The 26,383-nt window shown below is 40.0% G+C and overlaps 1 protein-coding gene across 1 annotated transcript in view; it reads right to left on the reverse strand.

The window, feature by feature from the left end:
- Positions 1-1,686: 1,686 nt before the first annotated feature.
- Positions 1,687-26,383, reverse strand: part of ZWINT (ZW10 interacting kinetochore protein) — a 69,049-nt gene continuing 44,352 nt past the window's right edge. Inside the window, exon 9 of the mRNA XM_046027840.1 lies at positions 1,687-1,706. The gene's annotated coding sequence lies outside the window, so the exon portion shown is untranslated. The remainder of the gene's footprint in view (positions 1,707-26,383) is intronic.

A 26,383-nucleotide genomic window follows, 5' to 3' on the forward strand; every position in this document is an offset into this window, starting at 1 on the left:
TTCATGACCATCTTCCATTCTCTGCAGACTCCTCTCCCATCAGCCTGTATACTCACTCCTTTCTCCAGGTGTCCCCCAGTTCCTGGGCTTTGGGAATGTGTTTCATGACTTTGTAAATTTGGATTCATTTGCTCCCCCTCCTTGTGTCCTCTACACTCTGCTTCAGTCTGTCCTCTGCTATACTCCACATGTCCTCAGCTTAGTCATTTCTCCCTGCCATGAGATCCTGAGTCTCTTGAGGTTCAACTTGCCCCAAGCTGTTGGATGCATGGGGTTACTCCTCAGATATTTGAAGAGTCAAGAAAAGGAGAGAGAAGAAAAAACACTATTTACAGAGAGCTTTCCACTAGACCAAGTGTTTTCAACCTGCATAACAGGCACTTTGAAAGAGAGATTGAGCAAAGCATCATTACAATTCTGAAATAGAAACAAAGGCAGTGGAATAACATTCATGAGAGTGGTAGACATTGACTTACACCTAAAAAGAGAATTTTTAGTAGTGTGAGTGATATCCTAGGACATAGGCAAAGGCTTGTCAGGAAAGCATAGACTAGTCAGGGCATACAAATCTAAATTCTATTTTAGTGGGCATTTACACAGGAGTCTTGGGCAACAATAGTAGAAAGCATAGGTCATGACAAAAAACACTTTTAGAAACAAGTAGAAAAATCTATAATTAATTCTGAAAGCAGTAGGGAGTTAGTAAAGATTACCTCTGATTTCTTTGAGACCTAATTAAATCTCTGTTTCAACATATTATGGAAAGTTCTTTTATGACTCAAACATGAGATTTATCAATATTCAAATTTTCAATCTTATTTAAAAGTCAGAATATTTCAAATTATTACTACCACACAATTATATAAAACAGTTGTGTATTTACCTAGCCCCTCTAGTAAATTATAAGCGAGTTGGAAAAGCATCTTACCTTTTCCCCCAAATCACAAAGTATGTTGTGTTGTGTGAAAAAGGTAGCTAGTAGTATGTGCTTGCGCCAGTAAGCCTTCCCCACGGCTTGACAGTCATCAAAATACTGACTTTCAACAAAATATATTTAGCTCAGAAATGAACCTAAATCAAGTTTTACTCCTCTTTTTAAATTTCTCTAGGCACTTTGGGATTTTTCATTCATCTGTATAATCATTGTAAGGATCAATTCTCCTTCTTTAGAGTTAAAAAAAACGCATATGTGAGGGGGTTTTTTGTTTGTTTTTGTTTTTTGTTTTTTTTTTCCCCTGTTTTCAATTCTTAATACATTCAGGGCTCAGCAAGAAATCTTTGTTCAGGTTTCAGCTCAAGAGCCAGGCCTGTACTCACTGAACATCTCCATTCAGATTTACCTTACTGTGCTATCTATTTAATCTGTTTAAGAAGCTTTGTGTGTTTATCATTGTACTGGACCATGCCAAGAGTTCTCTGCTGCAAGTAGCAGCTTACGCCTTGTTCAGGAAATACTTCCCACATAGCTGCATCCTGTCATCCCTGTAGGCATTTCTGTACTTGTTCCACTTCTGTGCATTGTGGTTTCTGTCTCTTAGTAGGCTGGAAGAACGATTTTTTTTTTTTTTTTTTTTTTTTTTTTTTGCATCAAAGCTACACAAGGAACTTGGTAGTTATTTCACAGTTAACGTACTTCTTGTATTTTCAAATCTTCTGTCCTCTGGGCCGTGCTGTGTACAGGACGATACAAGACAAGGGGACACAGTCTACAAAAGACAAGATGCAGTATGATCAGTTGATGCGGTCCAGAACAGTGAAAGAGTTCTCCACATGAGGATCATATAATATTCCTGCGGGTAGTGTCACTTCCTTAACTGCCTTCATTACGTAGGTGCCATCATCAACTAATAACAAAACCAAGCCAACAAACATTCACTGAGCACCTTCTACTGTGCAAACTACTTTCCTAGGTACCTGGAGTAAGCCAGGTTTACAAGTAAGTAGCTGAATACACTCTCCTCTGTTTTATAACTATTTTCAAATGATCACTATGATGTCTTGACGTCTCTTTATAGATGTTCACGTTTTTCTGTGGTGAAAACTTGGGTTTCTGAGACAGTTCAGTTTACCCTGTTGAGAACATAGCACGACAAAGAAAGCAACAGGTGGCCTTTTTCTTGCCCTGTTCATCCACTGTGTCTCCAGCACCAAGTTCAGAGGCCAACAAGCTGAATGAAATTCGTGGAGCAGGTAGCCCAGGCTGGGGCCCTTCACAGAAAGTACATCAAGGTATCTGCACTCAGTGGGACTCATTACTTGTTATGAGAATGGAGCACTTAGTGGGGAGTAACACATTGCTTGTCTGAATGAGGTGCTCCAGGTCCAATATCCTCACTGTCTAGATGATGAACCCTCTCTCCTTTATAGGTGGTAGCGCATGCAGAAGCAAATATCTCAAGGGCAGTCAGCTGGACATCAAGCTCCCGGCCTAGAGCCCAGCTCTGTCCTCAGCTTCCTACAACACTTCCTTCTGAGTCTGGTTCCAGAAGACAGTGAGCGGGCAGGCCCGCAGTGCCCAGATCCCCCCTCCCAGCCCACAAGGAGAGGCACGCACTCACACAGACAGTCTACTCCTTATCAAAACTGAAGCAGCTGAGGGAAAATTGAATCAAAGTATACTGTGTGTGCTATAAGCAAGTGCTATTGTCAAAGAAGAGCCTGGAAGTTTTGGGGAAGAGGGTATGTCTCCTTTCTAACCTAAATTCCAACTGAGGTATCTGGCAGCTACGATGTCCCTATGAGGATGACAGATGCTCGCAGGGCTTTGAGCTGGAACTCAGTAAAAATGAAACTTCTTAGGAGATATTTTTCTGTCATGTTTAGAAGTCCAGTGGATGGTGGGGCCTGATACGAACAGAGTACCTCGCTGTTTTGAAGATTGCTGAATTGAGTTAACTTCAAGCCAACATCTGCTTCCTCAACTCATTTGCAGTCACCAGCTGTTAAGGGAAGGTTTTCTATCTAATGATAGGAAACACACATCTGGACAGCAGATTTCCTGTAGTTTGTATAAACATCCATACTATACTATTAGGAAGGAGAGAATCCATTCAGCTTTAGTTGTAAAATTGCTCCAGAGTATTTACCATGGATTTCTTTTCTTTACATGTGTATGTTTGTGTATGTCTGTATATGTGTATGTACCTGTAATTTTAGGGTCAGATGACCCCTCTAGCCCATAATTCTAACTTTTCATCGGTCCGGAAATATACTCCATGAAGTTAAAAAAATATAGAGAGAGATTGCCAAAAATGACTATAGTACAGTTTATTTATAGATAGTATTTCATTCTCAGATAATGAGTTCAACAGCATGTGTGAATTTTCTATATAACTGAGAGCAAAATCTTTAATGTCCACCATAATAATTTATTGTTTCAATGGCAAATACATTAAAATAGATTCTTGATGTTCTTAGGAATAGATGCTAATGCCATTTTAATTCTATATTTTGTTACCTCTTTGCTAAGGATCTACCTTATCTAATGGGGTAAAATATATTATAAATTTTTCTATACATATCAATTAAAGAAAAACAATAGTTATAAACAACAAGTTGTGGACTGGACCATGCCTGGGCTTATCCTCTTGCTCTGCCCTCCCCCCAAATATTAATCTGGTTTAGATTTTGTGTTTCAGGGAAGTGCCAAATAGTTATATAGTACTGAACTTCAAAATACCCTTCCTCACCCACACTGAGGATTTATAACCACCCTCCCATCTTTTGCTTCTGTCACTGTTTCTGTGTATTTGTTTTTGTTCTGGTATTATATAAATCTTATACTTGGGGTTCATTTTGGCTGGGTTCTTTTTTCTTGTCATTTACTTTTGTCGGTCTTTTTGTTTGTCCATTTTTGTTTGTATACCTTATAAATCTTACTTTGGGGCCCATTCTGGGTGGGTCTTCCCTTTTATATATTTATTTTTTCTGTATCTCTCTTTCTTTCTCTTTTTTTTCTTTTTTCTTTCTTTTTGGTGGGGACTCCTGATTGCTCAGAAGCCTTCCAGGGTGCACCTTGCCTGGATCACGGTTGATACATTCAGCTACACATCCCCTCAACCACCTCTCACCAAAATGACTAGGAGGGGAATGCTCAATAGAGAAAAATTCAGAGACTGGGCCCTCTCCATCAGAGCTATTGGATATGGACATAAACAGTATGTTGGAAAGGGAATTCAGGGTAACAATTATCCAGGCAATGGCTAGGCTGGAGAAAACCATTAATGATAACATGGAATTGACTAGGGCAGAAGTGAAAGCCACCAGGGAAGAAATTAAAAATGCTACCAATGAGTTCCAATCTAATCTAAATTCTCTAACAGCTAGGGTAATTGAGGCAGAAGACAGAATTAGTGATCTAAAGGACAGGAGAAGGCCTGGAACAAACAAGTTAGAAGCCATGAAAACAGAATTAGGGATTTAAATGATGCCATGAAACGTTGCAACGTCAGAATTATTGGAATTCCTGAGGGGGAGGAGAAAGAAAGAAGACTAGAAGATATAGTTGAACAAATTCTCCATGAAAATTTTCCCAATCTGGGGAATGGAACCTGCGTTCATGTTCTAGAGGCAGAAAGGTCTCCCCCCAAGATCATAGAATCTACAAAGACCTCAATAAACCTGATTGTGAAACTGATGAGTCATAATTTTAGATAGAAGCTCTTGGTGGGGGGCACCTGGGTGACTCAGTGGTTTAAGCCGCCGCCTTCGGCTCAGGTCATGATCTCAGGGCCTGGGATCGAGTCCCGCATCGGGCTCTCTGCTCAGCAGGAAGCCTGCTTCCCTCTCACTCTCTCTGCCTGCCTCTCTGCCTACTTGTGATCTCTCTCTCTCTGTGTCAAATAAATAAATAAAATCTTGAAGAAAGAAGAAGAAGAAGAAGAAGAAGAAGAAGAAGAAGAAGAAGAAGAAGAAGAAGAAGAAGGAGAAGGAGAAGGAGAAGGAGAAGGAGAAGGAGAAGGAGAAGGAGAAGGAGAAGGAGAAGGAGAAGAAGAAGAACCTCTTGAGGGCAGCTGGGGGAAGAGATTCTTTACATACAGAGGAAGGTCCATCAGAAGAATATCAAACCTTTCTACAGAAAACCAACAAGCCAGAAAGGGCTATGAAGATGTATCCAGGGGACTAAATGGGAAGAACATGCAGCCAAGAATACTTTATCTAGCAACATTGACATTCAAAATGGATGGTGAGATAAAGAGCTTCCAAGACTGGCAAGGTTTAAAAGAGTATGTGACCACCAAGACGGCACTACAAGAAATATTAAGGGGGTGGGGGTTCTATAAAAGAAGAAAGAACCCAAGAGTGTCATAGAACAGAAGTTTATGGAGACAATCTATAGAAACAAGGACTTCACAGGCAACACGATGTCAATAAAAACGTATCTCTCAATAATCACGCTCAATGTGAATGGCCTAAATGCTCCGATAAAATGGCATAGGACTGCAGATTGGATAAAACAACAAAACCCGTCCATATGTTGTCTACAAGAGACCCATTTTGGACCTCAGGATACATCCAGACTGAAAGTGAAGGGATGGAAAAGCATCTTTCATGCCAATGGGCCTCAAAAGAAAGCTGGGGTAGAGAGTCTCATATCAGATAAATTAGATTTTAAACTAAAGACTGTAGTCATAGATAAAGAAGGACACTACATCATTCTTAAAGGGTCTATCCACCAAGAAGATCTAACGATTATAAATATTTATGCCCCCAATACGGGAGCAGTCAACTATATAGGGCAACTGTTAATCAAGATAAAGAATCATATTGATATGAATACATTAATAGTAGGAGATCTTAACAACCCACTCAGTAATAGACAGATCATCCAAGCAGAAAATCAGTAAAGAAACAAGAGCACTGAATGACATATTGGACTAGATGGACCTCATAGATATACACAGAACATTACACCCTAAAACAACAGAAAGCTCATTTTTCTCAAGTGCACATGGAACTTTCTCCAAAATAGACCACATACTGGGTCACAAATCAGGGCTCAACCGATACCAAAAGACTGAGATTATTCCCTGCATATTCTCAGACAACAATGCTTTGAAACTGGAACTCAACCACAAGGAAAAACTTGGAAGGAATTCAAACACCCAAAAGCTAAAGGCCACCTTGCTTAAGAATGTTTGGATCATCCAGGAAATCAAAGAAGAACTTAAACGATTCATGGAAACCAATGAGAATGAAGACGCTTTGGTCCAAAACCTAGGACGCAAAGGCGGTCCTAAGGGGGAAATACATAGCCATCCAAGCTTCCCTCAAAAAAAAAAAAAAAAAAAAAAAAAAAAAAAAAAAAAGGAAAAGGAAAAATCAAGAACATACCAGCTCTCTTTGCACCTTAAAGAACTGGAGAATTAACAACAAATTAAGTCAACCCCACACACAAGAAAGGAAATAATCAAGATTAGAGCAGAGATCAATGAGATAGAAACTAGAGATACAGTAGAACACATCAACAAAACTAGAAGCTGTTTTTTTTGAAAGAATCAATAAGATTGATAAACCATGGGCCAAACTAATTCAAAAGAAAAGAGGGCCCAAATTAATAAAATTATGAATGAAAAGGGAGAGATCACGACTAACACCAAGGAAATAGAAACAATCATCAGAAATTATTAGCAAAGGTTATATGCCAATAAGTTAAGCAACCTAGATGAAATGAACTTCAAATTCAGTCTTGAATATGAAATTACACAAACATTAAAACTAAAAGGATTACTCTGGCTGTTTTTAGCCTCTTTTAATCAGTTCTAATTTTTGAACCATGATCTACAAGTTTCAAGTTACGATGACACAACCTTTCAGTAAATGAAGTGCTGTTGCTCTAAATACATCACAGACTAAAAACTGTCAAATGGGCCATTTGTGGAAAAGAAGGGCAAGGAGTACAGTATTCTAAATATATCCCTAAAAATACAACGTGCAATAAAGAAATTCAGTACAAGATAATCTGGTAGGCATGTGTTTTACTTAATTATGATGTTAAAGCAGGATTTCTGGGGTCCTGGGGGGCTCAGTTTGTTAAGTAAGCATCAGTCTCTTAGTTTCAGCTCAGGTCATGATCTCAGGGTCCTGAGATCAAGCCTCACATCAGGCTCTGTGCTCAGCAGAGAGTCTGCTTGAGATTTTCTCTCTCCCTCTGCCTGTCGCCTCCTATCTCTCAAATAAATAAATTTGAAATAAAATAAAATAAGGGCACCTGGGTGGCTCAGTTGGTGAAGCAACTGCCTTTGGCTCGGTCATGATCCTGGAGTCCCGGGATCAAGTCCTGCACTGGGCTCCCTGTTCCATGGAGAGTCTGCTTCTCTTTCTGAACTTCTCCTCTGTCATCATCTCTCTCACTGTCTCACTCTCAAATAAGTAAATAAATAATATAGGTGGGAGTCAAGATGGCAGGGAAGTAGGAGGAGGCGCCGTTTCAACCTGTACCCTAAAGTGAGCTTATTACCTACCAAAGAACTCCGATCATCCATGAAATCAGCCTGAGATCAGAATTATACACGTCTGGATCTCTACAGGAGAAGAAGATGCCAGTGGGCAGGTAAAGCGGAATGGGAATATCGGACTGATATCAGAAGATAAACAAAAGGGGGAGGGAGCCAACAGAGGCGACTGATTGGAAAGTAATACCCCAATACAAGAGTCCTCTACATCTGGGGACCAGCATTAACTTGGAGTCTGGTTGAAAGCACTCAAAAAAAGAGCAAAGGATCGCGGGGGAACATTGTGGGAACCGGGGTGGTTAGGGACAGGGGCTTAAGTCCCTGGACCCAGGACAGCCTCCCCTGGCGCTGACTCAGAGAGAGTGTGGCAGAGAAACCAGGTCTTGGTCCCTGAGCCGCCAGCGCGCCCGAGAACGCGTGGGGTCCAGCTCCCGGGAGGGGCTGGGAGCCTCGCCAGATGGCGTTCCTGAGAGGAACACACCCCACACACTCCCTGAGAGAGGTGCAGGCAGGCATTAGCCTGGCGCTCTTAGACCCGCGCCGAGGGATCAGAGCCTGAGATGCACACGCCCCACACCCTCCCCTGGGAGAGGTGCTCACAGGCGCTAGCTGGGAGCTCTGGGACCCAGAAAAACCAGGCACTCCCAGCCTGGGCCAGCGGGAAAATCTCAGTGTGCGATCATGGCTTGGAACCTCTATGGCGGTCTGGAGCTTCCCAGACAGCTGCCACTGCCGTGGTTTTGGGTACAAGGAGGAGATCCTGCATCCCCAGGGACCCTGACTGAGAACCTACTCTGCCAGCAACTCTGCAGAGCATTCTGAGGCTTCTCTCTGAGAGGGAGGTCAGGGTGCAGTTTGCTCTCCTCTAAACCTCCAAAAACCATCAAAAGCTGTCAAGGCAAGAGAAAACAGATGAACAAACATAAAAACCTCCAGAGAACAAAAGCCTGAAAAAAACGGTTTCCTCAGAGCCCACCCCTTGAGGGGTCGGGAGGACTTACCTCAGGGAACATCATTGACTGAAAACCCACGTGGCAGGCCCCTCCCCCAGTAAAACCAACGGGGAAAGAAGGAAAAAAAAAAAAAAGACAACAAGAGAACAACCACCACTACTTCATAAATACAACTTTTATTTTTAACTCGTTACCACTATTCTGGTTCATTTTTTTTACACATATAGATAATTTTTTAACATATTTACCATCACAGTGAGATGTCCAGTACATCAAATTCCTTAATAACCTTCTAACCTGAACTTTTTGATACATACGCCCTTGTTATTCTTTTGCTTTTCTACTTTTTGAATTTTTTTAAATTTTAGTTTAGTTTAGTCTATTTTATTATTTTTTTATTTTTATTTTCTAATATACACATAGAGTTAAACCTCAAGATAATCCCCTTTCCCCAATCAATGCTACCCCTATAGGTAAACCAATTTTTAATCCCCCTTTATCTTAGGAAAGTTGAGTCCTTTAACAAAGACATCAAGATACAGTCAGGAAGAACCAAAATAACCTTCCTCGCCCATACTAAGAACTTATAACCACTCTCCCATCTTTTCCTTCTGCCAGTGTTTCTGTGTATTTGTGTTTGTCCTCATAGTATATAAATCTTATACTTGGGGTTCTTTTTGATGAGGTTCTTCCTTTTTTTGCTTTTATATATATATATATATATTTTTTTTTCTCTTGTCATATACTTTTATCAGTCTTTTTGTTTGTCTGTTTTTGTTTGTATACTTCATATATCTTACCTTGGGGCCCAATTGGGGTGAGCCTTCTCTTTTATCTTCCCTTTTTTCCCTCTCTCTCTCTCTCTCCTTTTCTTTTTCTTTTCTTTTTTCTCTCATTTGGGTGGAGAATCCTGATTGCACAGAAGCATTCCAGGGTGAACCTTGACTGCACCACAGTCGACACATCCAGCTGCATCCACTCAGTCATCTCTTACCAAAATGACTAGGAGGAGGAATGCCCAACAGAAGAAAAATACAGAGGATGGACCTTCTGCAACAGAGCTAATGGCTATTGGCATAGACAATAGGCAGAAAAGGAATTCAGGCTAACAATTATCCAGGCAATAGCTAGGTTGGCAAAAGCCATGGATGACCAAACAGAATTTATTAGGGCAGAACTGAAAGCCACCAGGGATGATGTTCACAATGTTAGGGCAGAACTGAAAGCCACCAGGGATGATGTTCAAAATGCTCTCAATGAGTTCCAATCGAATCTAAATTCTCTAAAAGCTAGGATAACTGAGACAGAAGATAGAATTAGTGATCTGGAGGACAAACAGATAGAAATAATCAGGAGGAAGCCTGGAACAAACAGCTCAGAAGCCACGAAAACAGAATCAGGGAAATAAATGATGCCATGAAACGTTCTAATGTCAGAATTATTGGAATCCCTGAAGGGGAGAAGAAAGAAAGAAGTCTAGAAGATATAGTGGAACAAGTTTTCTATGAAAATTTTCCCAATCTCACGAATGGAAACGGCGTTCATGTACTAGAGGCAGAACGGTTCCCCCCCACGATTTTAGATTCTCAAAAATCCTCGCAACACCTGATAGTTAGAATGAAGAATTACAATTGTAGGCAGACTCTCTTGAAAGCAGCTAGGACAAGAAGCTCCTTACATACAGAGGAAAACCCATTAGAATAACATCAGACCTGTCCACAGAGACCTGGCAAGCCAGGAAAGGCTGGCAAAATATATTCAGAGTACTAAATAAGAAGAACATGCAGCCAAGAATACCCTATCCAGCAAGACTGACATTCAAAATGGATGGAGAGATAAAGAGTTTCCTAGACCGGCAAGGCTTAAAAGACTATGCAATAACCAAGCCGACACTGCAGGAAATATTAAGGGGGGTCCTATAAAAGAGAAAAAAATCCTAAGAATATCATTGAACAGAAATATAGAGACAATCTACAGACAGAAAGACTTCAAAGGTAACACGATATCAATAAAAATGTATCTATCAATAATCACTATCAATGTGAATGGCTTAAATGCGCCCATAAAACGACACAGGGTTGCAGATTGGATAAAACGACAGGACCCATCCATATGTTGTCTACGAGAGACCCATTTTGAACCTAAAGATACACCCAGACTGAAAGTGAAGGGATAGAGAAGAATCTTGCATGTCAATGGGCCTCAAAAGAAGGCCAGGGTAGCGATTCTCATATCAGATAAATTAGATTTTAAACTAAAGACTGTAGTCAGAGATACAGAAGGACACTACATAATTCTTTTTTTTTTTTTTTTTTTTTATTTGACGGAGAGAAATCACAACTAGGCAGAGAGGCAGGCAGAGAGAGAGAGGAGGAAGCAGGCTCCCCACGGAGCAGAGAGCCCGATGCGGGGCTCGATCCCAGGACCCTGGGATCATGACCTGAGCCGAAGGCAGAGGCTTTAACCCACTGAGCCACCCAGGCGCCCCGGACACTACATAATTCTTAAAGGGACTATCCACCAAGATGATCTAACAATTATAAATATCTATGCCCCCAATATGGGAGCAGCCAATTACATAAGAAAACTATTAATCAAGATAAAGAGTCATATTGATATGAATACATTAATAGTAGGAGATCTTAACATGCCTCTCTCAGTAATAAATAGATCATCCAAGTAGAAAATCAATAAAGAAATAAGAGCATTGAATGAAACATTGGACCAGATGGACCTTATAGACATATACAGAACATTCCAGCCTAAAACAACAGAATACCCATTCTTCTCAAGTGCATATGGAACCGTCTCCAGAATAGACCACATAGTCAGTCACAAAGCAGGACTCAACTGATACCAAAAGACTGACATTATTCCCTGCATATTCTCCGATCACAATGCTTTGAAACTGGAGCTCAATCACAAGGAAAAGTTCAGAAGGAACTCAAACACCTGGAAGCTAAAGACCACCTTGCTTAAGAATGCTTGGATCAACCAGGAGATCAAAGATGAACGTAAACAATTCATGGAAACCAATGAGAATGAAGACACTTCGGTCCAAAACCTATGGGATACAGCAAAGGCAGTTCTAAGGGGGAAATACATAGCCATCCAAGCCTCCCTCAAAAACATTGAAAAATCCAGAATACACCAGCTGTCTCTACACCTTAAAGAACTGGAGAATCAACAACAAATCAAACCAACTCCACATGCAAGAAGGGAAATAATCAAGATTAGAGCAGAGATCAATGAGGTAGAAACCAGAGATACAGTACAACGTATCAATGAAACTAGAAGCTGGTTTTTTGAAAGAATCAATAAGATCGATAAACCATTGGCCACACTAATCCAAAAGAAAGGACAGAAAGCCCAAATTAATAAAATTATGAATGAAAAGGGAGAGATCACACTAACACCAAGGAAACAGAAACAATCATCAGAAATTATTACCAACAGTTATATGCCAATAAGCTAAGCAACCCAGATGAAATGGATGCATTCCTGGAAAACTACAAACTCCCAAAATTGAACCAGGAAGAAATTGACAACCTGAATAGACCGATATCTAGAAACGGATTGAAGCAGTGATCAAAAACCTCCCAAAAAACAAGAGCCCAGGACCTGATGAATTCCCTGGGGAATCCTACCAAACTTTCAAAGAAGAAATAACACCAATTCTCCTGAAGCTGTTCCAAAAAATTGAAGCAGAAGGAAAACTTCCAGACTCTTTTTATGAAGCCAGCATTACCCTGATCCCCAATCCAGGCAAAGACCCTACCAAAAAGGAGAATTTCAGACCAATATCACTGATGAATATGGATGCTAAGATTCTCAACAACATCCTAGCAAACAGGATCCAGCAGCACATTAAAAAGATTATCCACCATGACCAGGTGGGATTCATCCCTGGGTTGCAAGGTTGGTTCAACATTCGCAAATCAATCAATGTGATAGAACAAATCAATAAGAGAAGAGAGAAGAAACACATGGTCCTCTCAATTGATGCAGAAAAAGCATTTGACAAAATCCAGCATCCATTCCTGATGAAAACGCTTCAAAGTATAGGGATAGAGGGAACATTCCTGAACTTCATAAAATCTATCTATGAAAGACCCACAGCAAATATCATCCTCAATGGGAAAAAGCTTGCAGCCTTCCCGTTGAGATCAGGAACACGACAAGGATGCCCACTCTCACCACTCTTGTTCAACATAGTATTAGAAGTCCTAGAAACGGCAATCAGACAACAAAGAGAAATAAGAGGTATCCAAATTGGCAATGAAGAAGTCAAACTCTCTCTCTTTGCAGATGACATGATTCTTTATATGGAAAACCCCAAAGACTCCACCCGCAAACTACTAGAACTCATACAGCAATTCAGTAACGTGGCAGGATACAAAGTCAATGTACAGAAATCAGCGGCTTTCTTATACACTTAACAATGAAAATACAGAAAGGGAAATTAGAGAATCGATTCCATTTACTATAGCACCAAGAACCATAAGATAACTGGGAAAAACCTAACCAAAGAGGTAAAGGATCTATACTCGAGGAACCACAGAACACTGATGAAAGAAATTGAAAAGACACAAAAAGATGGAAAACCATTCCTTGCTCTTGGATCGGAAGGATAAACATTGTTAAAATGTCTATACTGCATTGAGCAATCTATACTTTTAATGCCATTCCGATCAAAATTCCACCGGTATTTTTCAAAGAGCTGGAGCAAATAATCCTAAAATTTGTATGGAATCAGAAGACATACCGAATTGCTAAGGAAATGTTGAAAACAAAAACAAAACTGGCAGCATCATGTTACCTGATTTCAAGCTTTACTACAAAGCTGTGATCACCAACACAGCGTGGTACTGGCATAAAAACAGACACATAGACCAGTGGAACAGAGTAGAGAACCCAGATATGGACCCTCAACTCTATGGTCTAATAATCTTCAACAAGGCAGGAAAAAATATACAGCGGAAAAAAGACAGTCTCTTCAATAAATGGTGCTGGGAAAACTGGACAGCGATATGTAGAAGAATGAACCTCGACCATTCTCTTACACCATACACAAAGATAAACTTGAAATGGATAAAAGACCTCAATGTGAGACAGGAATCCTTCAGAATCCTAGAGGAGAACATAGGCAGTAACCTCTTCGATATCAGCCACAGCAACTTCTTTCAAGATATGTCTCCAAAGGCCAAGGAAACAAAAGCGAAAATGAACTTTTGGGACTTCATCAAGATCAAAAGCTTCTGCACAGCAAAGGAAACAGTCAACAAAAGAAAAAGGCAACCCATGGAATGGGAGAAGATATTCGCAAATGACAGTACAGACAAAAGGTTGATATCCAGGATCTATCAAGAACTCCTCAAACTCAACACACACAAAACAGATAATCACGTCAAAAAATGGGCAGAAGAGATGAACAGACACTTCTCCAATGAAGACATACAAATGGCTATCAGACACATGAAAAAATGCTCATCATCACTAGCCATCAGGGAGATTCAAATTAAAACCACATTGAGATAACACATTACACCAGTTAGAATGGCCAAAATTAGCAAGACAGGAAACAATGTGTGTTGGAGAGGATGTGGAGAAAGGGGAACCCTCTTACACTGTTGGTGGGAATGCAAGTTGGTGCAGCCACTTTGGAGAACAGTATGGAGATTCCTCAAGAAATTAAAAATAGAGCTTCCCTATGGCCCTGCAATTACACTACTGGGTATTTACCCCAAACATACAGATGTAGTGAAAAGAAGGGCCATTTGTACCCCAATGTTTATTGCAGCAATGGCTACGGTTGCCAAACTGTGGAAAGAACCAAGATGCCCTTCAACGGACAAATGGATAAGGAAGAGGTGGTCCATATACACAATGGAGTATTATGTCTCCATCAGAAAGGATGAATACCCAACTTTTGTAGCAACATGGATGGGACTGGAAGAGATTATGCTGAGCGAAATAAGTCAAGCAGAGAGAGTCAAGTATCATGGTTTCTCTTATTTGTGGAGCAAACAAAGAACATGGAGGACATGAGGAGATGGAGAGGAGAAGGGAGTTGAGGGAAATTGGAAGGGGGGATGAACCATGAGAGACTATGGACTCTGAAAAACAACCTGAGGGTTTTGAAGGGGTGGGGGGGTGAGAGGTTAGGGAACCAGGTGGTGGGTAATAGGGAGGGCACTTATTGCATGGAGCACTGGGTGTGGTGCAAAAACAATGAATACTGTTACGCTGAAAAGAAATTTTTTAAAAAAGTGGAAAAATAAATAAATAAAATAAAACTGCACATAGAAGTGAGATCATATAGTATTTGTCTTTCTCTATGTGACTTACTTCACTTGGCATAATGAGCTCAAGTTCAATCCACATTGTCACAAATAGCAAGATTTATTTCCTTTGCATAGCTGCATAGTATTTTATTATGTATCATTTCACACACACACACACACACACACACACACACACACACCCCATATCTTTATCCATTTATCCATCTATGGGCACTTAGATGGACCTCATAGATATACACAGAACATTTAAAACTTTCCATATCTTGGTTACTGCAAATACTGCTGCAATGAACATGGGTGAGGCACATAATTTTTTGAATGTGTTGTTTTCATTTTCTTCAGATAAATACATGGAAATGGAATTGTTGGATCATATGGTAGTTCTATTTTTAAAATTTCTTGAGCGACCTCCATATTGTCCCCCACAGTGGCTGAACCAATTAACATTCCCACCAATAGTGCATGAAGGTTCCCTTTACTCCACATTCTCACCAACACTTACTATTTTTTTGTATCTTTGATAGTAATTATTCTGACAGATGTGAGGTGATAGCTTATTGTGGTTTTGCTTTGCATTTCCCTAATGATGAAGATGTTGAGTACCTTTTTATGTACTCTTGGCCATTTTTATATCTTCCTTGGGAAATTTACAAATGATATATCTGATAAGAGGTTAATATCCAAAATATGTAAAAAAAAAAATTATACAACTCAACACCCAAAAACCCAAATAATACAATTAAAAAGTGGACAAAGGACCTGAAAAAGTATTTTCCAAAGAAGACATGTAGATGGTCAACAAATACATGAAAAGGTGTTCAATATCACTCATCAGGGAAATGCAAACTAAAACAACAAGATATCACCTCACACCTGCCAGAATGGCTAGAATCAAAAACACAAGAAATAATAAGTTGTTGACAAGGAAGTGGAGAAGAGAGAACCCTCCATGCACTGTTGGTGGGAAGGCACACTGGTGAAGCCAACTGGAAAACAGGATGGAGGGTCCTTAAAAAATTAAAAATAGAACGACACTATGATCCAGTAATTCCAGTACTGGATATTTCCAGATAATATGAAAATACTAATGCAAAAAGATATAAACACTCCTATGTTTATTGCAGCATTATTTACAACAGCCAAGATATGGAAGCCGCCCAAGTCTCTATCTACAGATGAATGGTTTAAAGAAGATGTGTAACACACTCACACACACACACACACACACACACACACACGAATATTATTCAGCCATGAAAAAAGAATGGAATCTTGCCATTTGCAATGACATGGTTGTATCTAGAGCATAAAATGTTACATGAAATAAGTTAGAGGAATACAAATACCATATAATTTCACCATGTAGAACCTAAGGGGGAAAAAAAACGAGTGAACAAACAAAGGAAAAAAGAGACAAACAAAAACAAACTCTTACATACAGAAAACCGGTGGTTGCCGGAGGGGAGGAGGGTGGGAGGTAGGTGACATAACAGACAGGGATCCAGGAGCACACCTGCCAGGATGAGCTCTGGTTAAAGCACAGAATTGCTGAATCACTACACTGTACACTCGAAAATAATATAACACTGTATGTTCATTACATTTCAATTGTAAAAGAAGAAAATGAAAAAATAAAAAGTCAAAAGAAAGGAGAAACTGATATCATAATTACTTAATTAATGAGCTTATTTGCTGGCTGACTAAGAGGTCATTTCTTTACTTAAATTATTTACTTCAAGAGATGACGTTTTTCTCACACTTTTAGGTGTACCTGAGTAGTCCTGATCTTCCAGAAGAGAAGTTGTTTGGCCAGCTGACATCACTTTCAAGCAGCTCCTAAGTGCCTGAACATCTGGGGGCCATGGCTGTCTTTACACCTCAGTGTTACTCTGGTCCCTACAGGTAAATTATTAACATACAATGGGATTGGGAGAGGGGGAGGGGGCTATGGACATTGGGGAGGGGAGGCGAACCATAAGAGACTATGGACTCTGAAAAACAACCTGAGGGCTTTGAAGGGTCAGGGGTGGGAGGTTGGGGCAACCTGAGGGTTTTGAAGGGTCAGGGGTGGGAGGTTGGGGGAACAGGTGGTGGGTAATGGGGAGGGCATGTTTTGCATGGAGCACTGGGTGTTGTGCAAAAAGAATGAATACTGTTACGCTGAAAAAATAAAATGGGGAAAAAAAAAACAAAAACATACAATGGAAATTCCATGATTTGGGGAGTTTGGTGGGCCTGGGCCTGAATCCTACCTGAGATGGTCCCTACGTGTATGACTTAGAGTAAGACATTTTTCTGGATCAGGCAGCGTGAATGCGAAGCGTACAGCAGTCATTCACAGCACATGTCCGGTGGGTTTTTACTGCTAAACAGACAGGTTTCGTGTCAAACACTCTGACTCCCAGGAAAACATGAAAATTCCTCACTGTAGCCTCAGGGCAATTAGCTGGAATCCTTATGTTTTTCTATATCTTTTCAGACTGATTCTGTGGGAGGCGGGATGGCAGCCTCCATAGGCCCCACCATCTTGCCATCTCATGCTCTATGTGGACTTCTCACCAAGAGCCCCAGATGACTTTGATGGCTGTTGGCTGCCTGAACAATTTCTACCATGATGTTAACCTGGAGCATGTGGACATGGCATGTTGCTTGACTTACAGAAGTCTTACTTCCCTCATCTCTACACTGGAAACAAGACTATGAACACAATGGGTTAATTAAATATCTATCACCAAACATTTATCACAATGTCTGACACATACAGACTATTCTATTTTGACAACTATAATTATACTTGTCTTTAGCATGATACATGAATGAATATTGTAAAATTCCTAAACCAAGTTCGGGCCCCTCATGGCCCCTTTTTCCTCAAGCCTTAGATGATTTAGGTACCATAATAGAGGCAAACCCCACATTTCAGCAATTTTCCCTGGGCCCTTACTCCCCTTGGTTTTGCTTCTTTGTCTTTATTGATAGGTATTTGTAGAACTGTTAGACCATCTTATACTGTCTTTTATTTAAATAAAGCAATGCACCTTGCACATTTGGGATTGCTCTAGAATTTGGACAGTCCAGAAGAGAATTACAATATGATTCCTAGGAAAGTGTGACTTTGCCCCACCCTAGACCAATCGGAATTTGTTAAAAATAATTAAGTCTAAGTGATACCTTGGATCTTCCAATGCAAATCAACCCCCTTTTAAATTTAAATGATATGAAAGGCTCAGAATATTCTACTCATGAAATTCTAATATTTCACCTTCATGTATTCTTAAATTTTCTGTTCTTTTGTAGCTGACTGAATTCAATCCCTGGAGTTCTGAGAAAGCCTTTTTCTGAGAAAATGTAGGGGAGAAGCAGTACCCATCTGCACATGCAGTTTTCTGCTTGGGTGTATGGTAAAACACCTGGGTTATTTTAACGTTTGATCCACAAAGGCCTAGGTTCTGAGGCAAAGGTTATACTCTTCCATCCTTCTTATGCTTCTCTTTATCAGAACACTTGATCAAAAGCATTGATAATCTGCTGTCTGGTATTTCCCCAATTCGTGCTAGACCAACAATGAAGAATCTAGAACGAAACGCTGAGAAGCTCTGCTCCCTCCTGAGGGCATGTTTTATGACTCTACGTTTTAGCACTCTCATTAGCTTACCTAATCCTGAAGTTGCAAGTAAAAAATGATAAAATCTGATTCCAAAAGTGATAAAAGTAATTGTTTAATGTATGTCTGCATGTCTTGTTTTCATAGCTGAGTGAATGAAGACTTATTGTACCAAATTAATGTGATTTGAAGACCTAAGCAATTTTTCTTAACTATCACCAATTAATCAGGACCCCGTTAAGTATTAGAAACCCTACTACTTAGTGGGATTTAATGTCAAGATACACAGACTTCAAAGTCTTGGAATTCATCAGTCATCACCTACAATGAGGAAATGTACTGAGTAACCCAGCAGCTTAGTGTTGTTGCATTTGATCTCATTCAAATTATTTTAACTTTATATAACATAATATTGCTTATTAAGAAAAACTGACCTAATACAAAAACTGTAATATCTTTTAATCTGTGCTCTCATCCCCTGATCACCAACCATGCAATTTCAAAGGAAGGTGGCCAAGTGAATTGAACTGTAAATTGCATTTACTTTGTTGCCACATGGGCGGTATCACTTTAACTAACAAAGTATTCTCTGTACATTGTCAAGATTATCCTAAATATTTTAAGTAAGGGTAAGTTTTTTAGAATATACTCATATTTTTAGATACATTTTTAAAATAAAATCTCCTTATTACTTAATTACATAGGTAGAATAATTCCTTTTGCTAGGGATTGAATTCTTTCTTGCAAAAGAGAGGTATTGAAGTCCCACTACCTCAGAATGTCACTTTATTTGGAAATAGGGTCCTTATAGAGGGAATCAAATGTTAAAATGAGGTCATGAGAGTGGGCCCTAATTCAAAATGAAGGTGTCCTTATGAAAAGGAAAAATTCAGACACAAACCTGGACAAAGGGAGGGTGATAAAGAGGAAATGAGATGAAGAATGCCATCTAAAGGTGAACACAAGGACCAGGATTATGGTGCCCACACCAACGACTGTCCGGAACTGCCAGAAGGTGGAAGAGGCAACCCTGTGGGTTTTGGAGGGAGTATGGCTCTCCCAACACCTTGATTTCATATTCCAGCCTCGCAAATTGTGAGACAATAAATTTCTGTTGTTCTAAGCTACCCAATTTGTGATACTTTGTTACTGCTGCCCCAGGAAAATAATACACCTTTCTTACTTCACTTACTTTACTGTGTAACACTTGGGTAATATGTTGATTCCTTTACAACTAGATTCACTGATGTATTATAGAATAATAGCTCTAAGTGCAAGCTTATGTTCTGTTTTGCATATACGAGCTCATTTAATTCCTACAACAATCTTTTGAAGTAAATACCATTATGTTTCTTTTTATAAAAGAAGATGCAGAATCACACAAAAGTTAATCGATGTGGCCCAAGAAACACTAAACTTTCTTGGGTAAGATACTTTTTTTTTTTAAATATTTTATTTATTTGACAGAGAGAAATCACAACTAGGCAGAGAGACAGGCAGAGAGAGGGGAGGAAGCAGGCTCCCCGTGGAGCAGAGAGCCCGATGCGAGGCTCAATCCCAGGACCCTGAGATCATGACCTGAGCTGAAGGCAGAGGCTTTAACCCACTGAGCCACCCAGGCGCCCCATTGGGTAAGATACTTTTATTTGTCTTTCATATTGATGGGTATCTGTGTTTCATACTAACTTCACTTTGCTTGATATGTTACAAACCACTCAAAATAAATGTGTATTACTTGGGAGTCAGGTTGCTTAATCTTAGTAGTTACAACCTCTCAAGCATGAGTATCTAAACATCTTGTTATAGTTCACACTTGCCACATGCTCAGAAAAAGGGACTACTGGAAAGAACCAAAGAAGAAAAGGAAAAGTCATTTCTCTTCATCCAAGAGGCTCTTTCCTCCTGACACCTCTTATGTTTTGATATGTCCTAGATAGAATGGTGAGGCGAACAGCAAAAAAAATATTCCTCAAGAGAATCTCTTTCTATGCATTGATGTTAAATTTGACAATCCATTTAAGTTAGCATGCCAAAATGTTTCCTTCATTCCATTTACTCATTTTAAGAGATGATAGTATGGTTATAGTACACCAATGTAGTCTAAAACACTCTTTTAAAGCAGCTGTCACACATTAACTATGACTTAAAACCTATACAAGAAACTTATTCCAATTAATTATTCTATTCAACCTACCAAAGTACTATAGTTAAAGCAGGTAATCAGAATGTCCAATTCTGTCCCATGTGAAGTTGATGTGTTTGCAAATATATATCAAAACGGTAAAAAGTCTAAAATTTTGCCCTACTTTTAAATAAGAATTTAAATGTCATGAACATTGTCAGAAGACTCCTTGGTCAGAGACAAAGGATTAGCTACTCCCCGAAATAGCAGTAGTCAGAATACTAACATTTTCTTGTGCCGGTTCCTTGGGTCTTAATTCCCAAAGGGCTACACTGGAAGAGCCAGATTACAGGTGAGTATAGAGTAGCTTTCATTACAAGACAGAAAACCTTAAGTCAGAGAAGCTGAATGTTTTATAATGGGCAGTAAGCATGCCTGTCCTTTGCTTTGGAGAGAGATGTTTTCTCTATCTCCCAAGACAGTAAGCAAACAAGCCCTTTGCTTCAAATAACAACATCATCTCTGTCTTCCAAGGACAGTCTCTATATAAACATCTTTGAAAAGATAATCAAGAAGAAAAGTAGTTAGTTCCTCGGCTCACATGACATGCAGAAACACAAGAACCCATAGAGTTGTTTCCCCTAAAAAGCATGCAATTAATTCATCCTGAGTGAGCACTAGAAATAAATTAGTCAATTTATGGAGACTTAGTAATATAGATTTTATTTATTTATTTGACAGAGATCACAAGTGGGCAGAGAGGTAGGCAGAGAGAGGAGGAAGCAGGCTCCCCGCTGAACAGAGAGCCCGATGTGGGGCTCGATCCCAGGACCCTGGGAACATGACCTGAGCTGAAGGCAGAGGCTTTAACCCACTGAGCCACCCAGGTGCCCCGAGACTTAGTAATATATTTGATCAATACCATTAACAACTCTAGACACAGTGACACTGACGAAGAAACACGCATCACAGGAGTAACATCTGGAAGGCAAAACAACTAGTAACACACAGCAGATGAGAAGAAGAGAGTGAAGTCAATGAACATCAGATTAACACCACTGGTTCTTCCATGTCTGGCTGAGGCAGACAGGGACAGGAGTCACACTTTCACCCACAACAGATGGACAACTAGACAAAGACACAAAACAACTGTTATCACAACCACGTACAACACACGATGCAGGATCAAGATCCCTGAGGAAGGGAAAAATAATGAAGGTATCTTCCTCATTGCCTCAGCTTGCTGCCTCGAGAAAGCTTCCTGGCTGAGGTTCAGGGCCAAGGAACACCCAGTCCAGAGTCCTCCTTAAGTGAGGAAATGGAGCTAGAAGTCCAGGGAGGTTACAAGAGCTTGGGTGCATGGGGCAGAGCACTGGAAAGGGAGGAGTGTATAGAGAGAGACACAGCTTTGGGGATGTGAGTCCATCTTGTGTCTTTAGATGAGTACTGAACTGCGTGTTTGTGAAAAGACTGCTGTCCTCCAGAGAAAGGAGCACCTGAAAAGAGCACAGGGCACAGCAACAGAGCCACACAGGACTGAGAATATAGCAAATCTTTCAACCTGCTGGACTAGAGCAAATATTTGAGTCAGGTGAAGATTTCTTACAGCACCAAATGCATGGACCATAAAAAGAAATAACTGATCAGTTATAATGCACTAAAGTCAAGAATTTCTGCTCCTCAAAAGACAAGAGGATGAAAAATAAAACCACTAATTATTTTCAGATAATATATTTAATAAAGAACTTGTATCCACAATATTCAAAGACTCACAAAATGAAGACAATTAATTTCTCATAAATAGGCAAATTACTCGAGTTGGCACTTTAGCAAATAAGATACACGATGGTAATCATGCACGTGAAAATACGCTCCACCTTCTTAGCTGCAAACTCATTAAAAATTAAAACAGATAGACCTAGAGGAATAACACCACTGCTATAAAAATGTCTAAAATTAACAAAGCTGACTGTACCAGTGTTAAGGACAAGGAACATCAGAATTCTTGTTAGAAACACTCTGAAAAGCAGTCTGTCAATTTCTTGAAAAGTCCCTGACATTCCATAGAATTCACCCTGTACCAGCTACAGGGATTTACCCTTGAGAATAAAAGCACAATTTCATACAAAGACTGCACAGGAAAGGTCACAGCAACTTTATTCATGATAGCTAAAATTAGGGAAAAAATAGCTAAAACTAGGAACAACCCAAAGGCCCATTAACAAGTGACTGAATAAAAGAACTGCAGTATGTCTACACAATAAACTAAAAGTAAAATAAAATAAAATACAATGAAAAAAGGATCCACATAACCACATGGTGTATCTCAAACTAAGCTAAGTAAAAGAAGCTAAAAAAAACAAAAAAGACTCCATATTACATGATTCTGATGATATAAAATCCTAGAAAATGAAAGCAAACTCAAGGTGACAGACAGCACATCAGTGGGTGCCCGGGGACAGGGTCAGGAGCTTGGGAGGGGAAGGGTTTCCAAAGGAGTGTGACAGAGGGTCTCATGGTGATATGTTCATCATCTGGACCATCACCATTGCTCCATTTGTGAACCTGTGGAAACCAGTCCAACTGTACATTCTGAAGGTGTGTAGTTAATTGTATTTAAATCAAGTTCTAAAAAATCTTGACCAAAATCATACAAATAGTATTGATGAATAAGAAACAGAAAATGTAAACAGTGAAAACTGTTCATTTTGTAAAGTTTAAAACTAAAATGTCCCCTTTAAATGAGTTGTTTAGATTATTTATATATATATGTGTGTGTGTGTGTGTGTGTGTGTATAAAATAAATATATTTATTTATTTATTTATTTATTTTAAACCAAATCCGGAGGGAAAAAATAATTGTTTTCCTGCCAGAAGTATTTTTAATGGGATCACCATGGTAATTTTAGGAAAAAGATGTAATATACACAGACACAATCGTGGGATTTTCCAAGCAAAGTACTGCAGTTAAAACAGGTGGTCAGAATGTCCAATTTTGTCCCATGTGAAGTTGCACTGGAGAAGCTCTCTTGCACATATAATAAATGCATAGGTTAAAAATCTTCATATTATCCTGATCCTGGATCCAGAAACTATATTGTTTCCATGACTCATCTGTCAGACTAAGACTGAAGTTCTGTGTTGTTCTGTGTTGTTGTAATCGCCCCTTCATACTACTGGAGAGTTGTGCTGTGGTCTGTTTTAACATATGATGCCTGACACACCAAAGAACACAGACCATCGGGGTCCAGTTCACTGGAGGTACCTGGAAAACCAGGTTCTCCTGAAGTGAGGGGTGTCCAGTGAAGTCAGAGTCCAGCAACGTAACTGGCGCTCAGCTCCCTCAGTTACCAACAGCAGGTGGCAGAACGCACCCAAAGATGGGCCAAGCATGGAGACAGACATCTGGAAGTCAAAAGCCCAAATTCACTGTCATCAAAACTTTCTGAGAGTACATGGAAGAGCTCCACTCTAACCCAAACAGCTGAGCCTATAAGGATCTTATAGCGGCCCCATGGCTGGAACTCTCGAGGCAAGGGTTCATCTGCAGAAGACACACAGCATGGGACACACATCCTTTTAATGTCAGAGCTTTCCATTTCTCTTAGGTCAGATAAGAATAGCTCCCAGCAGTGAGGCAGGACGGAGATAGAACATGGGACCATACCACCCACTGTCAGGGGAATTAAGGCAAGAGTTATGTGATCACTCAAATCTCAAGTATAGAAGAATTCCTTGAGGGAATTGGTGAAAACTCAGATTCCTATCACTAACTCATCCTCACCCACTGAAGTCTGATTCATCAGATCTGGGCTGGGGCCCAGGCATCATACTGAGAGAAGATGTATGTCATGAGGTCTGAAGACCACACTCTGGCAGAAGTAGAGTGGCTAAGAAGATGGACTGCGTGGACCGCATCCTAACTGTGGGAGGAAAAACAGAGCACAGTTACACTCCGCGGTTTCAGGAAAAACAGGAAGTGAACCTATCTCAAAAAATTACTTTGTGAGAAACATTAAGAAAACATTAAGAACTGGGCATGGCACAGAGAAAACACTCAGAAATTACTTATAACAAACGAACTTCCTTTTTATCATTATGGAGGGAGGACCAGGCAAAACATGGTAACTGTTTGGTAGTAGAATCATTATGAAATTCTGTACTCTCCTTCTGATGGGGCAAACGTTATCATTCTGTTTAAAACCACGGACACACGTTGCAGAGCACACTATAAACAATGGATGGAGGATTGGTACTCTGGGATGAGGGGTCCACGGCTCCCATTTCCCCAGGATGGCACAGAGGGCACTGGGTTGACAGTCACAGCCATAACCAAGATTATTCTAGGAGGCACAACTGGATGGCTCAGTGGTTAAGGGTCTGTCTTCAACTCAGGTCATGATCCCAGGATCCTGGGATGGAGCCTCACGTCGGGCTCCCTGCTCTGCAGAGGGTCTGCTTCTCCTTCTCCTGCTTGCATTCCCTCTCTTGCTCTGTCTTTGTCAAATAAATAAATAAATACAGTCTTTTTTAAAAAAAAAGATTATTCTGGGACACGTGGGTGCCTCAGTGGCTTATCCCTCTGCCTTCGGCTCAGGTCATGATCTCGGGGTCCTGAGGTCGGGCCCTGCATCAGGATCTCTGTTCAGCGAGGAGCCTGCTTCTCCCTCTCTCTCTCTGCCTGCCTCTCTGCCTACTTGTGATCTCTCTCTCTCTCTCTCTGTCCAATAAATAAATAAGTAAAATCTTTAAAAAAAAAAAAGATTGGGGCGCCTGGGTGGCTCAGTGGATTAAGCCGCTGCCTTCGGCTCAGGTCATGATCTCAGGGTCCTGGGATCGAGCCCCGCATCGGGCTCTCTGCTCCGCAGGGAGCCTGCTTCCTCCTCTCTCTCTGCCTGCCTCTCTGCCTACTTGTGATCTCTCTCTCTGCCAAGTAAATAAATAAAATCTTAAAAAAAAAAAAAAAAAAAGATTATTCTAGGAAAACTTGACTGTAGTAAGCAGTGATTGAGAAACTGAATTCTAAAGGAAAGGAAAAAAGCAATCTGTACAGATTTAAAAATTTACATCAGGAAGGAAAGAGATAAGTTCTAGATGTTTTATATAAAGTTATATTTTATAATTACGTCTTTTTTAGGTATTTCTGAAAGAATGAAGATGAAACTTCAGCTAGTACACTTCCATTTATACTAATACTAACAGCAAAGGCAAAAGAAATAGTTGTAGGACTATAGAAAATAAAAAAACATTTCTTAAAAATAAAAATGGAGGGAAGACTCTGCCTTGGGCTTGGGTCATGATCCCAGGGTCCTGGGATCGAGCCCCGCATCGGGCCCTCTGCTCAGCAGGAAGCCTGCTCCCCCCCACCCCTGCCTACCTCTCTGTCTACTTGTGATCTTTGTCTGTCAAATAAATGAAATCTTTAAAAAAAAATAGAATTATTATTATATGGCGTCTATTTACAAAAACTTTAATACATCAAGTATCTTCCATTGTGTTTTATGAATATTTTCAATTATGTCGGTCACATGTCATGGTCATTGATGAAGTCAAATGTACGTAATTTTTTTCAAAAAGGTACCTTTCAGCTGCTTCTTATCTATTTTCAAAGCAAAAGAATAGTAGTTTTTTAGGGATTTTTTTTTTTTAAAGCTCTGTTTAGGGGCGCCTGGGTGGCCTTCGGCTCAGGCTCACTCCCTTATTTACTCTTTCTCTCAAATAGATAAAATATTTTTGTTAATTTTTAAAAAATTTTTTGAAGATTTTTTTTCTTCATTTGACAGAGACAGAGAGAGAGCACATGCCGGGGTGGTGGGGTAGGGGAGAAGCAGACTCCTCAATGAGCAAAGAGCCCGACATGGGACTCAATCCCAGGAGATCATGACCTGAGCGGAGGGCAGATGCTTAACCGACTGAGCCATCCAGGAGCCCTCAAATAAATGAAA

This window comes from Meles meles, chromosome 13, assembly GCF_922984935.1.
Source record: "Meles meles chromosome 13, mMelMel3.1 paternal haplotype, whole genome shotgun sequence".
NCBI classification, from domain to species: domain Eukaryota; kingdom Metazoa; phylum Chordata; class Mammalia; order Carnivora; family Mustelidae; genus Meles; species Meles meles.